The sequence below is a fragment of the Sus scrofa genome, chromosome 14, assembly GCF_000003025.6.
Source record: "Sus scrofa isolate TJ Tabasco breed Duroc chromosome 14, Sscrofa11.1, whole genome shotgun sequence".
Classification (NCBI taxonomy): Eukaryota; Metazoa; Chordata; class Mammalia; order Artiodactyla; family Suidae; genus Sus; species Sus scrofa.
The window spans coordinates 115,772,021-115,786,225 of record NC_010456.5 but is presented as its reverse complement, the minus strand read 5'-3'; the positions used below and the strand labels follow the sequence as shown (position 1 = coordinate 115,786,225).

Here is a 14,205-nt window from a genome sequence, read left to right as displayed (position 1 = left end):
TTAGTTGGAATGTAAACTGCTACAGCCACTATAGAAAAGAATATGAAGGTTTCTCAAAAAATTAAAAATAGAACTATCGCATGTCCAACAATACCACTTCTAGGTACATATCCAAATGAAATAAAGAGAGGATCTCAAAGAGATACCTCCACTCCCATGTTCACTGATCATTATTCACAATTGTCAAGGTGTGGACACAACCTAAATGTCCATCAATGAACGAATGGATAAGGAAAATATGAAACGTTGTATGTTATACAGTGAAATATTATTCAGTCTTAAAAAGATAGGAACCCTACCATTCACAATAACATGAATGAAACTGCTATACAACATAAGCCAGACACAGAGGATAAATACTACATGGTACTGCTTATGTAAGGAATTGAAAATAGCCAAACTCCCATAGAAACAAGAGTAGAATGGTGATTGCCAAGGGCTGTGACAGGAGGGGAAGAAGGCAAGTACTAGTCAAAGGGTACAAAGTTTCAGTTATATAAAAGATTATGTCCTAGAGATCTACTCTTCAGCATAGAGCTATAGTTAATAATGTGTTGTGTAATTAAAATTCTAAGAGAATAAATCTTATGTTAAATGTTCTCATCACAAAAAAATTAAAAATAAAGAGAGTAGTAGGAAACTTTCGGAGGTTGTGGATATGTTTATGGCTCTGTTAATGTGTATATTTATCTCCAAACTCTTCAAGTGATATACATTAAATATGCACAGCTTTTTCCATCTCAGTTATACCTCGTTATGTGATTTAAAAAAAAGAAAATAGGCAAAAATATGAATATACCAAAGAGACTATACAAATGACAAAAAAAAAAGCGTATGTAAAGTGGTACAGCATCATTAGCTATCACAGAAATGCAAATTAAAACTACAATGAGATATCACTTCCCACCTACTAGAAATGCTTTAAAAAAATGACAACAGCAAATGCTGACAAGGATATAAAATATGGATCACTGCATATTTCTCGTAGGAATATAAATTATACAGCCTCTGTGAAAAAGTTTGTCAGTTTCTTATAAAATTAAATACACAACTAACTACCATTTGACTCAAGAATTACACTCTCCTAAATTTATCCCAGAGGAATTAACAGCATTATTTGCAACAGCCAAAAACTAGAAACAACCCAAATATTCCTCAATAAGTAAAAGGTTAAACAAACTGTGGTATATTCATACCATGGATTAAGAAACAGTGTGTATATATATATATATCTCCATATATATGTGGAAATTTATCACTGGATATAATTACTTGTGCTATAAGGGACCTTGTTGTTTATCTCAATAACATTTTTCAAATGACAAAATTTTAGAAATGAGAACAGATTAGTGGTTGCCCAGGTTGAGTGACTAGGGATTTGGGGAGAGGGAGGTGGATTTGATTTTGAAAAGGCAACACTAGAGATCTTATGGTGACAGAATTCTTCATTGTCTATGACTTTTAGGACTGCAGTGGTGGGTAGACAAACCTAAACACACACACACACACACACACACACACACACACACTGAAATGAGAACAACTAAAACTGAGGGACTCTATATAAGATTGGTGGATTTATCAGCGTCAGCATCCTCGTGATATTATATTATAGTCTGGAAAAGCATTATCATTCGGAGAGACAGGGTAAAGCTCTCTCTGTATTTTTTCTTAAAGCTATTTGTGAATCTTCAATTATTTCAACCAAAATTTCAATTAAAAATGTGTGTGATCATAAATGACACTTTCAACCTAAATAATATTCTACAATCAACAACTGGTCTGCATAAGAGGAATGAGTGAGAATTTGTGCTTGATTAAGAGCATTCTAGTTGTGTCTCTGGGTGAGATGGGGGCATTCAAAAGATAAGAATTTTTAAGAGTATGTGCCCAATCAATCATAACACCATCATTTATGAAGACTCTACTGGAACTACAGTGCATCACTTGTAGTTCAGGGGAATAGGTGTAGACACGCAATCCCTAGGATTGCACTGAGAAGGTGCTCAGTAACTAAACCCTCGAGTTAAAACCATCTGGGGAGACAAGCATGGACCTCAGAGTTTTATGACCTGAGGTCAAATTTAATCTTCATTACCTGCTGGCTCTCAGAACCTCAGGATCACCATCCACCAATGAATGTGGGATGAAATACTTGTAAGGTTATTACGAGTAATATGTGTATGCATAAAACTCCTAGCACATTCCCTGACACATAATAAATGACAGTCTTTTAAATCAATAGTACAATTGAAGGGATGCTCTTTTAAATTTTTCCTATTTTAAGTAAAAGTCATCTTTACATTAGAATACATCTCAGAAAATATGTGATGCCAGGGAAGGCAATTGGTCTGGTATTCCCAGAAACCTTTCCAAGCTCTCTTTGGTGATTCCAGGCTCCCTGTGCATAGGAATGAACACAAGAATTCTCACCCCTGAACACAGTTAATGCTTTGACTATTTGACTCAAGAGTTTCCTTCAATTTTCTCTCAGGAATCGAAATCACAAAGAAGGCTGTTGTCATATGATGGCAGGTCACTAGAGAATAGAGCTATGATATGCAGCTGTCCTGGTCTCTGGAAATGTAGAGAGTAGAGCCATGACATCTATGGTCCATGGAGATGCCTAGGATTTTTTTGTTCCTGGAGTTTTTTTGTTATCTCTCCCTCTAAATGTTGTGCCATACTAGTACCCTTCCAACAGATTCTATATGATACCCAAGTTAGTGATGATTTCTGTTGCCTGCAACCAAAAATTATGAATAGAAAGCCTTCCCAAGTCACATGAAAACCTTTCCCCATTTGTTGTGCTCTTTGATTCCCAGAGAGCCTAGGTTTCCAGATGCCAGTTTATCCTCATAGAGTTTTTACCTCAACACAATTGCATAGAGGACAGTACCTTATGGCCATTCTCCTGTGGCACCTCTCTCTAAAATCAGTGTTAATTGCCCAACTGAACAAGCCTGATGCTTACAAAATGTGAGCTAATTAGTAGGTGCCAAAGCTCATTCCAATTACTAACTTTTATGGCTGTCACTTATAAAGATGGGGTGTAACTACGTATTTTTGCATGAATGGTTGTGCTTGTCATTCTGACCCAGCCACAGGAAAATGGGTAAGAGGGCAAGGCGTTAGTCTGGCAGTAAGATTCCCCAAAATAAGTTCCCATGGACCTTTCAGAAGTAAAAATGGCCATGAAGTCTCTTAGGTCAGTGAAAACATCAAAATCAAGAGAGGAGCATTTTAAAACCATAAGTTCCTAGATCTTGATCCCAGAAATTGATTCAGTAGGTTTGGAATAAAGCCCAGGAAACTGGCTTTTCTTATAGTTCCCTGGTGATTCTCATGATCCATCAGAATTGAAAAGCACTTAGACAAATATTCAAGGAAACCCATTCCTAGTCCCCAAAGTAGTCCCTTGGCCATGGATCTCTTATGAAATATGAATGGTTGCTGAGCTGGAAAGGCCAGGAAAGACTGATTTCTAATGAAAGAGCATTGGGTGCTGAGAACTGAGAGACCTAGATCTGGGTACCACATCTGAAATCACTGACCACCAACCCGTTCAAGATCTTAGTTCATCCATCAGTGAAATGGAATGTTTGATTACACAGGCCTCACATTCCTCCCAGAGATATGAGAATGAGACGTGTCATGCGTTCGTGTGGGCAGTGACCACAAATATTACACCCATGTACTAGATGAGTGCCATGGAAAGGAAGATCTTTTAAAAGATAAACTCTATGTCTTGCCTTTAAGACTTTAGCTTTAACTTGAGCAAAAACCACTTGGAAGCAACAGGAAGCTATGAAATACTTCCTTTGTAAGCTCAGTGATTTCTGAAAAGAAACCCCATGGATGTGTGACAAAAAGAGGAGGCTTTTGTACCAGTTTATTGCTCCCCAAATAAACTCTAAGGCAGTGGTCTTTATGGGGAAGTTGCCAGAAGTCTCCTAATGACATTTACAGTCTATGTCCAATAAAGTAATTGGCCACAAAAGGATGAGAAAGTAGCTATGAAAGCTTGACTACCTAATCTTTATGGCTGTTACATATATAAGCAGGAATGGAGTATGTAAAAATCCACTCTCCTATAAACATGGAAACAGATAGGCTCTGTATGAACTGAATTTTTCCCCTTTTTTGGCTTAAAACCGCATTCCAAGGGCCCACCTATCATAGTTTTACACATGTGGACATCTGGCAGGGAAATAAATTAAGGCTTACCTTAGAGAGATGCATCCATTTATAAATGCTATTTTAGAAGGAACTGTCTGATCCTGTTTACTTATTAACTTCATTAGAAGGCTAATGAATCTACTGCTGAGAAAATGAGAGGGAGCTCTTTCTGCAGAAAGGGATGGGCAGGAATTTCACAGCCCTTCTCGAAGTGGTGGCATTATTCATGATTGTGAAAAAAATGACACTGCATTTGGAGGGAAGAAAAAAACAACATAAAATATCAATCCACAGACACAATCCATACCAAAAGGTTACATTCTCTCAGCCACTGGACAAAAAACAAAATTTATACAGGTCAGGGTCCTTTCCTAGTGGAAGAAAAAAAGACTAGGTCATAAAAAGCAACCTCTTTCTCATAATAAAGAGGAAAATATTAAATCTGTAATTCAGAAGTCTCTCCAGTATTCTCATTTCTCTATTCTCCAGCAAAGTAAAACATCCAAGGTCTCAAGATTAGAGCAAACTTCTTTCTCATTCTATTTTTTGGGAGGAACAAAGAATTTCATAGATTGAATGATGCTCTCTCCATTTAATGAATTTAAATTAAGCAGTCAGGACAGGTGTTCCAGCTCACACCTGCCAAATGGCTAATATCCATCCATGAAGATCATGTTAGCAGAGTGTGTCTATGTTGCTGGCACCACCATATTTTTCTTAAGGAGAGTTTTCACCAGTAGGGCTGTTGGCTCAGGATCTGTTGGGATTATAAATCCCGTGTCTGTTTTTCCTGTTTGTCTTCTGGAAGACTGGGCTGGCTGAGTCCGTGAACTTGGAGTTGAAAGGGACATGAGCAATCATTTCACCTGAAAATTTTATTTATGAGGAAACAGAAGGATGGTATGAGTAATTCAATTAATTAGTAACTGGGACAGACCTAGAACTCAGGTTTCCTTCCTAAAAATCAGAACCAACCAGGGAGCTTTTGAAAATATCCATCCTGAGTAACACCCAGCCTTAGTTAAGTGGAATCTTTTGGTATTGGCCAGGAATCTAGATTTTTAACACATTCCACAAGTAATTCTGAGAATATACCAAATTTGAAAAGCATGGATGACCCCACTCTGCCTTCCATGTTAATTACTAGGGAGGTAAGCAAACGCTTCAATGGGCTAAAAATAAAGTAACCACCAAAGGATAAGTTAACACTGTGTTAGGGGAACTTAGATTGTGCTCTGCATCCTACACCCAAAATAAGCAGCCACAGTGGCTAATGTAGAAAAACCAAAAAATACATCAACCTTCCCCTTTGACCAAGCACAGATAAGTATCTAAAGGAGACTCCAAAGCATTCTCTCAATAGAAATTTAACATTTTCAGGCACAATTTACTTAGGATTCTAGGTGTTCTGCACCCTGTCCTCCTAAAGAGGTTGGCACAGCTCTCCTCTGGAGCCTGGGAGAAGCTGCTGGCTAGGAGGATATGGGCCTATGAAAAAATAATCATCCATTAAACACTAAGTAGATTGCAGGCATTTTGCATTTCATAAATTATCTCACTGACTCCTCACAAAGCTTCCATGAGATAGGTCCAGAGAGTGGGATGAGATAGGCCATCCCACTATATGGATAAGTAAATTGAGGCTTAGAGAAATTAAAACATTGCTTAAGGCAATACAGGTGGTAAGCAGTGCCTGTGGGATTTGCATCCAGGCAATGTGAGTTCAGGACCCACTCCTTTAACCACTACACATACTCAATCCCATCTGTTACCAGGTGTTTCTGAGAACTATGGGAACTAAACAGTCTTTCCTCTTAAAAGTTTTATATCCTAACAGAGAAATAAGATGTTTTATATAAAGGAGCAAAACAAAATATATGAGCCACATTGATCATTTGTCTAATTCATTCCTAGAACAGCTTTGCCTCCTCATAGAATGAGGGGTGATAATAATAAAAATATAAGTATTTCTACAGTAGAACCATTCATCACAGGATGTAATGTGTGTGTAATGTATATATATATTACACACACACACACACACACACACACACACACTTACATATGCCTGACACTGTTTCCTATATGCATTAATCTTATCTTTCAACATTCCTCAAGGATAGTAATCAAGACATACTTATTCTGCATCTCCCAACCGTGAGCACAGGACTGCTTACATAATGGATGCTCAATTAATATCTGTTCGGTTGAATGTTCTGTGACCCATTCAGGAGTTTTCACCAGATTTATGACCACTGAAAGCAAAGAGAAGAAGGCCCCCAGTTCTAGAGGGAGGATTTCACAGCCTGTATCAGCCCCGTGTTTGGGACCTTACATATGAAGAGCTTAGCGAATAGGATGGAAAGCTTTTAATTAACAGCCCAGCCCAAAAAAAAAAAAAAAATGTCATTCCAATCTGCAGTTTTGTTTCCATTAATTCACTCAAATTCAGCAGGAATTCCACTAAGGAATTGGGGTGAACAGCTGTAGTGGGAGGGAAGCACATAAATAAATCATGAGTGTCATTAAAATTTGTAAACTAATAACTTCTGGGAAGTCAGCAATTATTATCAGGGTTTTCTTGGCAAACAAAAAATTAATAAATTCAAAAGGTCTCCACTTTCTCTTTAAAAAAAAATATCATCCCCAAGAAAGGTCACTGACAGAACAATTAGAGGAGGAAATAAATGGTCCAGATAACAGCTTGCAAACCAGATGAAAAGTCACGGGATTCCCTAAGGGCAGGGGGCTTAGACAACTCAATAAAAGGAAAGCAGCAGGACAAGGCAAGTCTGGGCTGGGGCTGGGGCTGGTCTGAGGCTATTGCAACTTTAGTTCTCCTAGACTTTATTTAGTGCAGCCCAAGTGCTGGGCATTGTAGATCCAGAAACAAGAGAGGCACACAGTCCCTGCTCTCTAGAGGCTCCCAGGCTGGAAACAAACCACCAGTGCAGTGTAAGGATGTGATGCCAGTGGTAAGAAGAGGGGAGACATCCAGTCCAGGGAGGAGGGTCAGGGAAGGTATCCAGAAGGACGTGTCCAGGAACTGGGCTCATAAACACCCGAACCAGGAACACCTTGATCTGAGGCCACCCTGCTCTGCAGGCCCTAGGCCAGAAGCATAGGAGGAATGGCCGAGAAACCTCATTGCTTTTTAAGAGCAGAATGTTGCCCACACTGCAGGGTTAAGGGCAGATAAAAAGAGCAAGGGGAGAGAGACGGAACAGAGAAGTGAGCAATGCTGGGGGGACCAGCCACCACAAAGCATGCCTGGTTCCTCTTGTGTCTGGACAACTGCAAATCCATGTAGCTCTGCAGGTACCAATAGGAATTCCAGAGGAATCAGAAGCTGAACACTCAGGGACCTTTGCTAGAGACGAGTGCTTGGGATGTGCAGATAGAAGCTGGAGGATTGCTTGCTAGCTCATCTACCTCCAGAAAATGGCACGTTAAAAAAATGTGTAAAATGTGTTTATGACTCCGAGTGTTAATGTTTAAGATATATAAAACTGAGTCCAAGAAGCAATTTGCCAATCAGAAACATAAATCCCCACCACGACTAATGTTCAAAATTAAAACCTCGAAAACCTCAAGCAGTGGATTGATTGGCCTTTTCATAGTTTCCACTTCCAAAGAAAAGTGGCACCCTCACTCTCAAATCAAAGACCACAGATGCCACCAAATTAGGCAGAGATGCACACCCCCGTGGGGGCAGAGAGGCGTGAAGATGGCACCAAAGCATGTGCCACATGCCATTGTCACAAAAATGAGCAAGAACATGTCCCTGCCTTTGAGTCCACCATGCCTGCACACCATATAACCATGACCTATTTTCAGCAGGGAATGGAGGAGTTGTGAAGAAGAGGGCTGTCTTTGTCTAGCTCTAGGCTTCCAAGTAGGGGACGTGTGAGTTTATGGAAGGAGACCAGGAGCCAGGAGCACTCATAATCTCAGAATTCTCACCCAGGAAACTCAGGGAGACCAGCTTCCTCCTGTGAACTTACCTCCTTGTCTCTGAAAGGTTCTGTGGCTCCAAGAGCAGGTTTGCTGTGATCCTTTCTAGCCCTGTGCCTCTTTGTCTCTAGGGCCAACAGCCATGATGACTTCAGTTGGCAAGAATCACAGCCCAAAGACTGAAAAGTTCCAGTGACTCCTCTTCTATTTCTGGGAACAGATTTACATTGCCCTCCTTTCATTTCAGGTCATCAGAGGTTTGATATGGATCAGGTCAGCCCTTGACATTTCACCTATTCCATGTACCATAATATTATAAAATCATTTCCCTCCAGAATAGATAGAATTTTTTATCTTTTGCCTTTTGATAAAAGAGATATGCATCTCTTTGGAGAAAAAAAAAAAGTTACCCCCAAATGAACTGACAATATTTGTAAAAGTAGATACTAGACCTCCACTAAAGATAGCAGTCGCTAGCCTTACTTAGCTATTAAGCTCTCAAAATGTGGCTGTTCCAAATTAAGATATGCCCTTAAGTATGAAATACACTCTGGATTTCCCAGACTTACTGTAAAGAAGGAAAAGCTAATGCAAAATAGCTCATTAATAAATTTTATTTATTAAATATTAAAATGATAGTTTTAGATAACTAGGTTAAAGATAATTAATAAAATTAACCTTCAATATTCCTTTTCACATTATTGACTGTTAGAAAATTATGTACCACACATACATTTCTAACTGGACAGCACCGAACTACAGAATATGGATCTCAGTTGCAGAAAGAATATTTTAGCCTAGAAGTTGAATTCCTAGCCTAGGTACTCTAGAGCAATTTTACCACTCTGGGAATTTCTCCCTCTCCCACTTTCCATGTCATCCCACTCTCCTACACATGAAAAAAAAAAAAAAGCGTCTTGTAGGAGTTCTCTAATGGCTGAGCAGGTTAAGGGTCCTGTGTTGTCACTGCTGTGGCAAGGGTTCCATCACCTGGGAACTTCTGCAGGTGGCAGGTGTAGCCAGAAAAAAAACACGATCTCTTATTCTTGAGGAGGCCATGAGTCCATTCCTGTCCAGCATCAGAGCCCAGCACACAGGGTAGAATGAGCACAGGCTTAGGAGTCAGATAGGCCTGCATCCTCCTACTTACTAACTCCGTGATCTACAGCAAGTTATTTAACCTCTGGAAGCCTCAATGTTCTCATCTGTAAAATTGGGGGCAGTGATACCTGACTCTCTAGTTTCTTGTAAAGAATAGAACAAGATGGCTCAGGTAAAGGAATGGGCCTAGAAAAGCAGCTCGGTTACTCATGGATCACATGGTGATGGCACCTCTCCTGAAGCGTCTCCCTGGCTAGGCACCATATATCAGGGACTATTCTATCTGGTTTATGTATCTTGTTTCATTACAACTTCACAACAACTTTATGTGGTGGGTGTGAGTACAATCTCCATTGTACAGATAAAGACATGGAGGCACAAACCACAATTCAAAATGATACATGCACCTGTATGTTCATAGCAGCACTATTCATGATAGCCAAGGGATGGAAACTAGCTAAATGTCTATAACAGAGGAATGAATGCACAAGACATGCCCATGGTACATGAATGGATACAATGGAATACTACTCAGTCTTGGGGGTTTTTTTGTTTCTTTGTTTGTTTGTTTTTTGTATTTTTAGGGCCACACCCATGGCATGTGGAGGTTCCCAGGGTGGGGGTCGAATCAGAGCTGTAGCCACTGGCCTACGCCACAGCCACAGCAATTTGGGATCCAAGCCTCATCTGCGACCTACACCATAGCTCACAGGAAACACCAGATCCTTAACTCACCAAGGGAAGCCAGGGATAGAGCCTGAGTCTTCATGGACGCTAGTCAGATTCATTTCCGCTGAACCACAATGGAAACTCTTACTCAGTCTTAAGAAAGAATAAAATAATTCCATTTACAGCAACATGAATAGAGTTAAAGATTATCATCCTAAGTGAAGTAAGTCAGAAAGAGGAAGACAAATACCATATGATATCACTTATATGTAGAATCTAAAATAGGGCACAAATGAACCTATCTACAGAACAGAAACAGACTCACAGACATAGAGAACAGACTTTTGGTTGCCAAGGAGGAGGGCATGGGGGAGGGAAGGATTGGAAGTTTGGGGTTAAGAGATGCAGACTATTACTATGGAAGGGATAAAAGACAAGGTCCTACTATATAGCACAGAGTATTCAATATCCTGAGATAAGTCATAATGGAAAAGAATACAAAAAAGAATATACATATAAGTGTATATGCATAACTGAATCACTTTGCTGTACAACAGAAATTAGCATAACAATGTAAATAAACTATACTACAATAAAAAGTGAAATGAAATGAAATAAGAGGTGAAGAAACATGTCCAAAGTCACCCAGCAGCTAAGTGGAGGAGTGTGGACTTGAACCTAGGCCATCAGTCTCCTGAACCCAGGCTTTCATGCTTAATTACTTTGATGAGAAGGAAATCGATTGATGCTGAGCCTCCTGACCATGACTCATCTGTCCTCCTCGGGTCAGGCTTCTACAAAATCTAACAGAGTCAGTCTTCAATATCACTCTTGATGGATGGACAACCTCCAGGCTTGACCCACTATGGACTAAAAACACCCTGAAATTGAAGCCCTGAGTCTGTTTTAAAAGTCCATCCCCAATCCTTATTAATTCTATAAACTTGACACCCTATATGTAAAATGTCCCTTGACTAAAAGATGCCAACAGATGGTTGTGTTAAATGACCAATTTATGCAACCATCCCTGTGTCGGCACAGAGAAAAATTTTGAACACCTCCAGTGTAAAGGCACTAAGGAGTTCCAGAAAGAATATCACAGAGGCACATGCTATTGCTACACTACAGAATGCCTTCAAACAGGCTTTTGTCTATTTGGAAATAGATGGCTTCTGAATTATTAATCCAGTGAGGCAAATAATTATATCATACTGTAACCTGGCAGGGAGTGTCATCTTATCATGACAGCTGCTGCTCCAGGCACCTCTGCTGTACAGAAAATTGAAGAAGAGTCACCAAATTCAATTTAAACTTGGTTAAGCACATTGGGCCGAATCACAGAAATGAAAGGGTGTGTGTTAAATTCCGTTTCTTTTCTCTGCTCACTGTGTTATAAGTACAATCACAGTGCCCTGGGCTCTAACTGTAACACATATCATTAACAATATAGAAAAGAGGATGGATACACAGATCTCTAGGGAATGAGTGGGGAAGACAATTAAAAAAAAAGTGAAAAGACACCTGATGAGGTCTTAGGAAGTTGGAAAATTCCCACAAAGTTTAGGAGAAGCCCTTTTCCTCAGTCACACTCTCTGCAGGGGTTCCTATGCTGAGCTTTATCAGACCTGTGAACCCTCTGGATCATAACACAAAAATATATCCATGTATAACATTTATCTGGAGGAAAAGCCCAGACCATCTACCAGCCTCTTCACATCCCTGAAAGGTCACACCCTATATACTGTTATCTAGAAGCTCTGCTCTCAATAACCCCTTATGGTTTGGACCCTTCTGTGAATGGCTGAGTCCCCGCCCCCTCCCTATCTGGTCCCATACCCAGCTGTTTTCCCTGCTTCCATCCTGCCCGCCTTACTCCTGCAGCCCAGCCTTTGCCCTGTGCTGAGGACATTTTCCCACTTTCTATTTGCCAAACTGCATCTTTTCCATCATTCCAACACCAAGCTCAGAGAATTTTGTCGACAAAAGAACGCCTTTGACTAGGTAGACATTGCTATTCCAATTCCCCCCAGTCAGCACAAAGAAAAACATTGTAAATCACTCCTCTCCCCTCCATACCCCTAGTCATCACCCCTGAAGATCTGCGCTAATTCCTAGATAATGCAGAATGCATTCCCTTTGGTAGCCAACGATATCCATTCCCTGCAGTAGTAGATCCTTATAAACAAAGTCAGTCATAAAATGAAAACTATAAAAACACCCACAGCTAGTATAATCATTAATTATTACCATTAATTGAGCACTTTCCACCTGTGAGTGGCTGTCCTAAATGTTTGTACATCTATTATTTCATTTAATCCTTACAATCCATCCATGAATTTATTCATCGAGCAAACAGTGATGAAGTACCTCCAGTGTGCCAGATGCTGTTCTAGGTGCTGAGGATACAGCACTGAATTAAAATGGAAAAAATCCTCTGTCTCTGCAAGCTTAGATGTCAGTTGGTGGAGGTAGGCTATGAATAAATCAATAAGTAAATCTTTAGCAGCTAGAGGGTGACAGGCACTAAGGAGGATAAGGCAGACAAGTGATGGGACACACCGTAGGGAAGGAAAAGGCCTCCCTGGTGAGGTGAGCAAAGAGGAGGGGCGAGAGGGAGGCATCGCCCCCTCGGAGAACAGAACTCAGATCCAGGAAAGGGCTCTGGGGAAGAGAGGCTGGCTTGCTCGAGGAACAGCAGGGCAATGTGGCTGCAGCAAAAGTAGGATCTGTACTCTCTCCAATTTGCATTCAGGGGAACTGAGACTTAAGACAATGAAGTGGGTTGAAAGGCAGCCCCCCCCAATACATCCTAACCCCAAGAACCCGCCACGGGACCTTCGTTGAAAAAGTGTCTTTGCAGATGTAATTAAGTTAGCAATCCAGAACTGAGGTCATCCTGGCTTACTTGCTGGGTCCTAACTCCAATGGCAAGTGTCCTTCTCAGGGGCAGAGAGGAGAAGGCACACACACAGAGGAGAAGGTGAGGAGGGCAGAGAGGGGAGTAACACAGTCCCAAGGGACATGGACAGCATCAGATGCTAGAAGAGACCAGGAAGGATTCTCCCTAGAGCCTCCAGATGGGGGTGGCCCTAAAGACACCTTGATTTCAGACTTCTGCCCTCCAGACTGGAAGAGAATACACTTCTGCTGTTCTGAGTCAGCCAGCCTGTGGTCCTGAATTATGGCAGCCCAGAGAGGTTAGGCAAAGTACCAAAAGCTACACAGCTCTTTGGGGGGACAAGTTGGGATTTGAATCCTGGCCATGGGACATCAGGGTGCCCTTGGGGCTACTCAGCTATCTACTGTCTCTGACATATACCAGTAAATACATTAGCTTTTATGAGCATCAGGCACACAATCTGTCACTAGCACTAAATACCCTGGCTTTGCCTGGCCCACTCCTAGAACTACCAAAATTTTCCCAAAATAAGGGCTGCCGGGTATAGCTGTTTCCTATTTTAAGGATAGGATTTTCTGGCTTGTTCCATTATTTGCACTGGAGTCGGACTTAAAGGATTACCACAGTATCACTGTGATTGGGCCTGAGGGGATGGTTCCTGAGGCCCTAATTCTCTGGGAGTCCCATGTGAGTGGAAGCAGGCAAGCTTTCATCTACAAGAGGCACATTGGTTACTTATACCTCAGCCAATTTTATCCAAGCATCAAAATCAGGTTTTGGACATCCTGAGCAAATGGAGGCAAGCCTCAGTCGATATGAGCAATTAACCCCTAAATATGTAATAGATGCTGTGACTGTTCCCCTTCCTGGGAGCATGGCTCTGGCCAGTCCTCTGCAAAAAAATGGGTCAGAGGAAGAAGCAGCCAGGCAGGCAGATACTCACAGCCCAACCCCTCTACTCCCAGACCCCAGGAGACCCTCAGGACAGGTTCTGGGTTGATAACATAGCCAAGTGAATGGCCTTTTGTGACAGTGTTCTCCCCAGTTTACAAATGACAGAGGGAAAGGAAGAGATACACAGCCCTCTTGAATCCCAAGGACATGAAATGAACAGAGCATGAAGCGCCAACTCAGAGTGGCTGATGAAACTTGCTGGTGTCCTGTGTGACAGCCAGCAGCCTGGCTGTGACGGTAAGTGCATGGGTGAGGAAGTATAAGGACAAGTGAGTGTGTGGTGTTCTCTGTGCAGAGAACTCCCAGGTTCACAGCTTCCTTAAAGCCCTCTCTGATGATCCCACCCACAATTTTCTCCCTGCCCCAGCCTCCCATTAGGGTGCATTTATCCAGCTTGTACATGGATTTGGAGCCCAGGGTTCACAAAACTGCTATTATTTCTTTTAAAG

At 41.2% G+C, this 14,205-nt stretch overlaps 1 protein-coding gene across 2 annotated transcripts in view; it reads right to left on the bottom strand.

Moving 5' to 3' along the window:
* The window catches only part of SORCS3 (sortilin related VPS10 domain containing receptor 3), a 615,258-nt gene that overhangs the window by 416,208 nt on the left and 184,845 nt on the right, over positions 1-14,205 (bottom strand). The gene's annotated exons all lie outside the window — the stretch shown is intronic.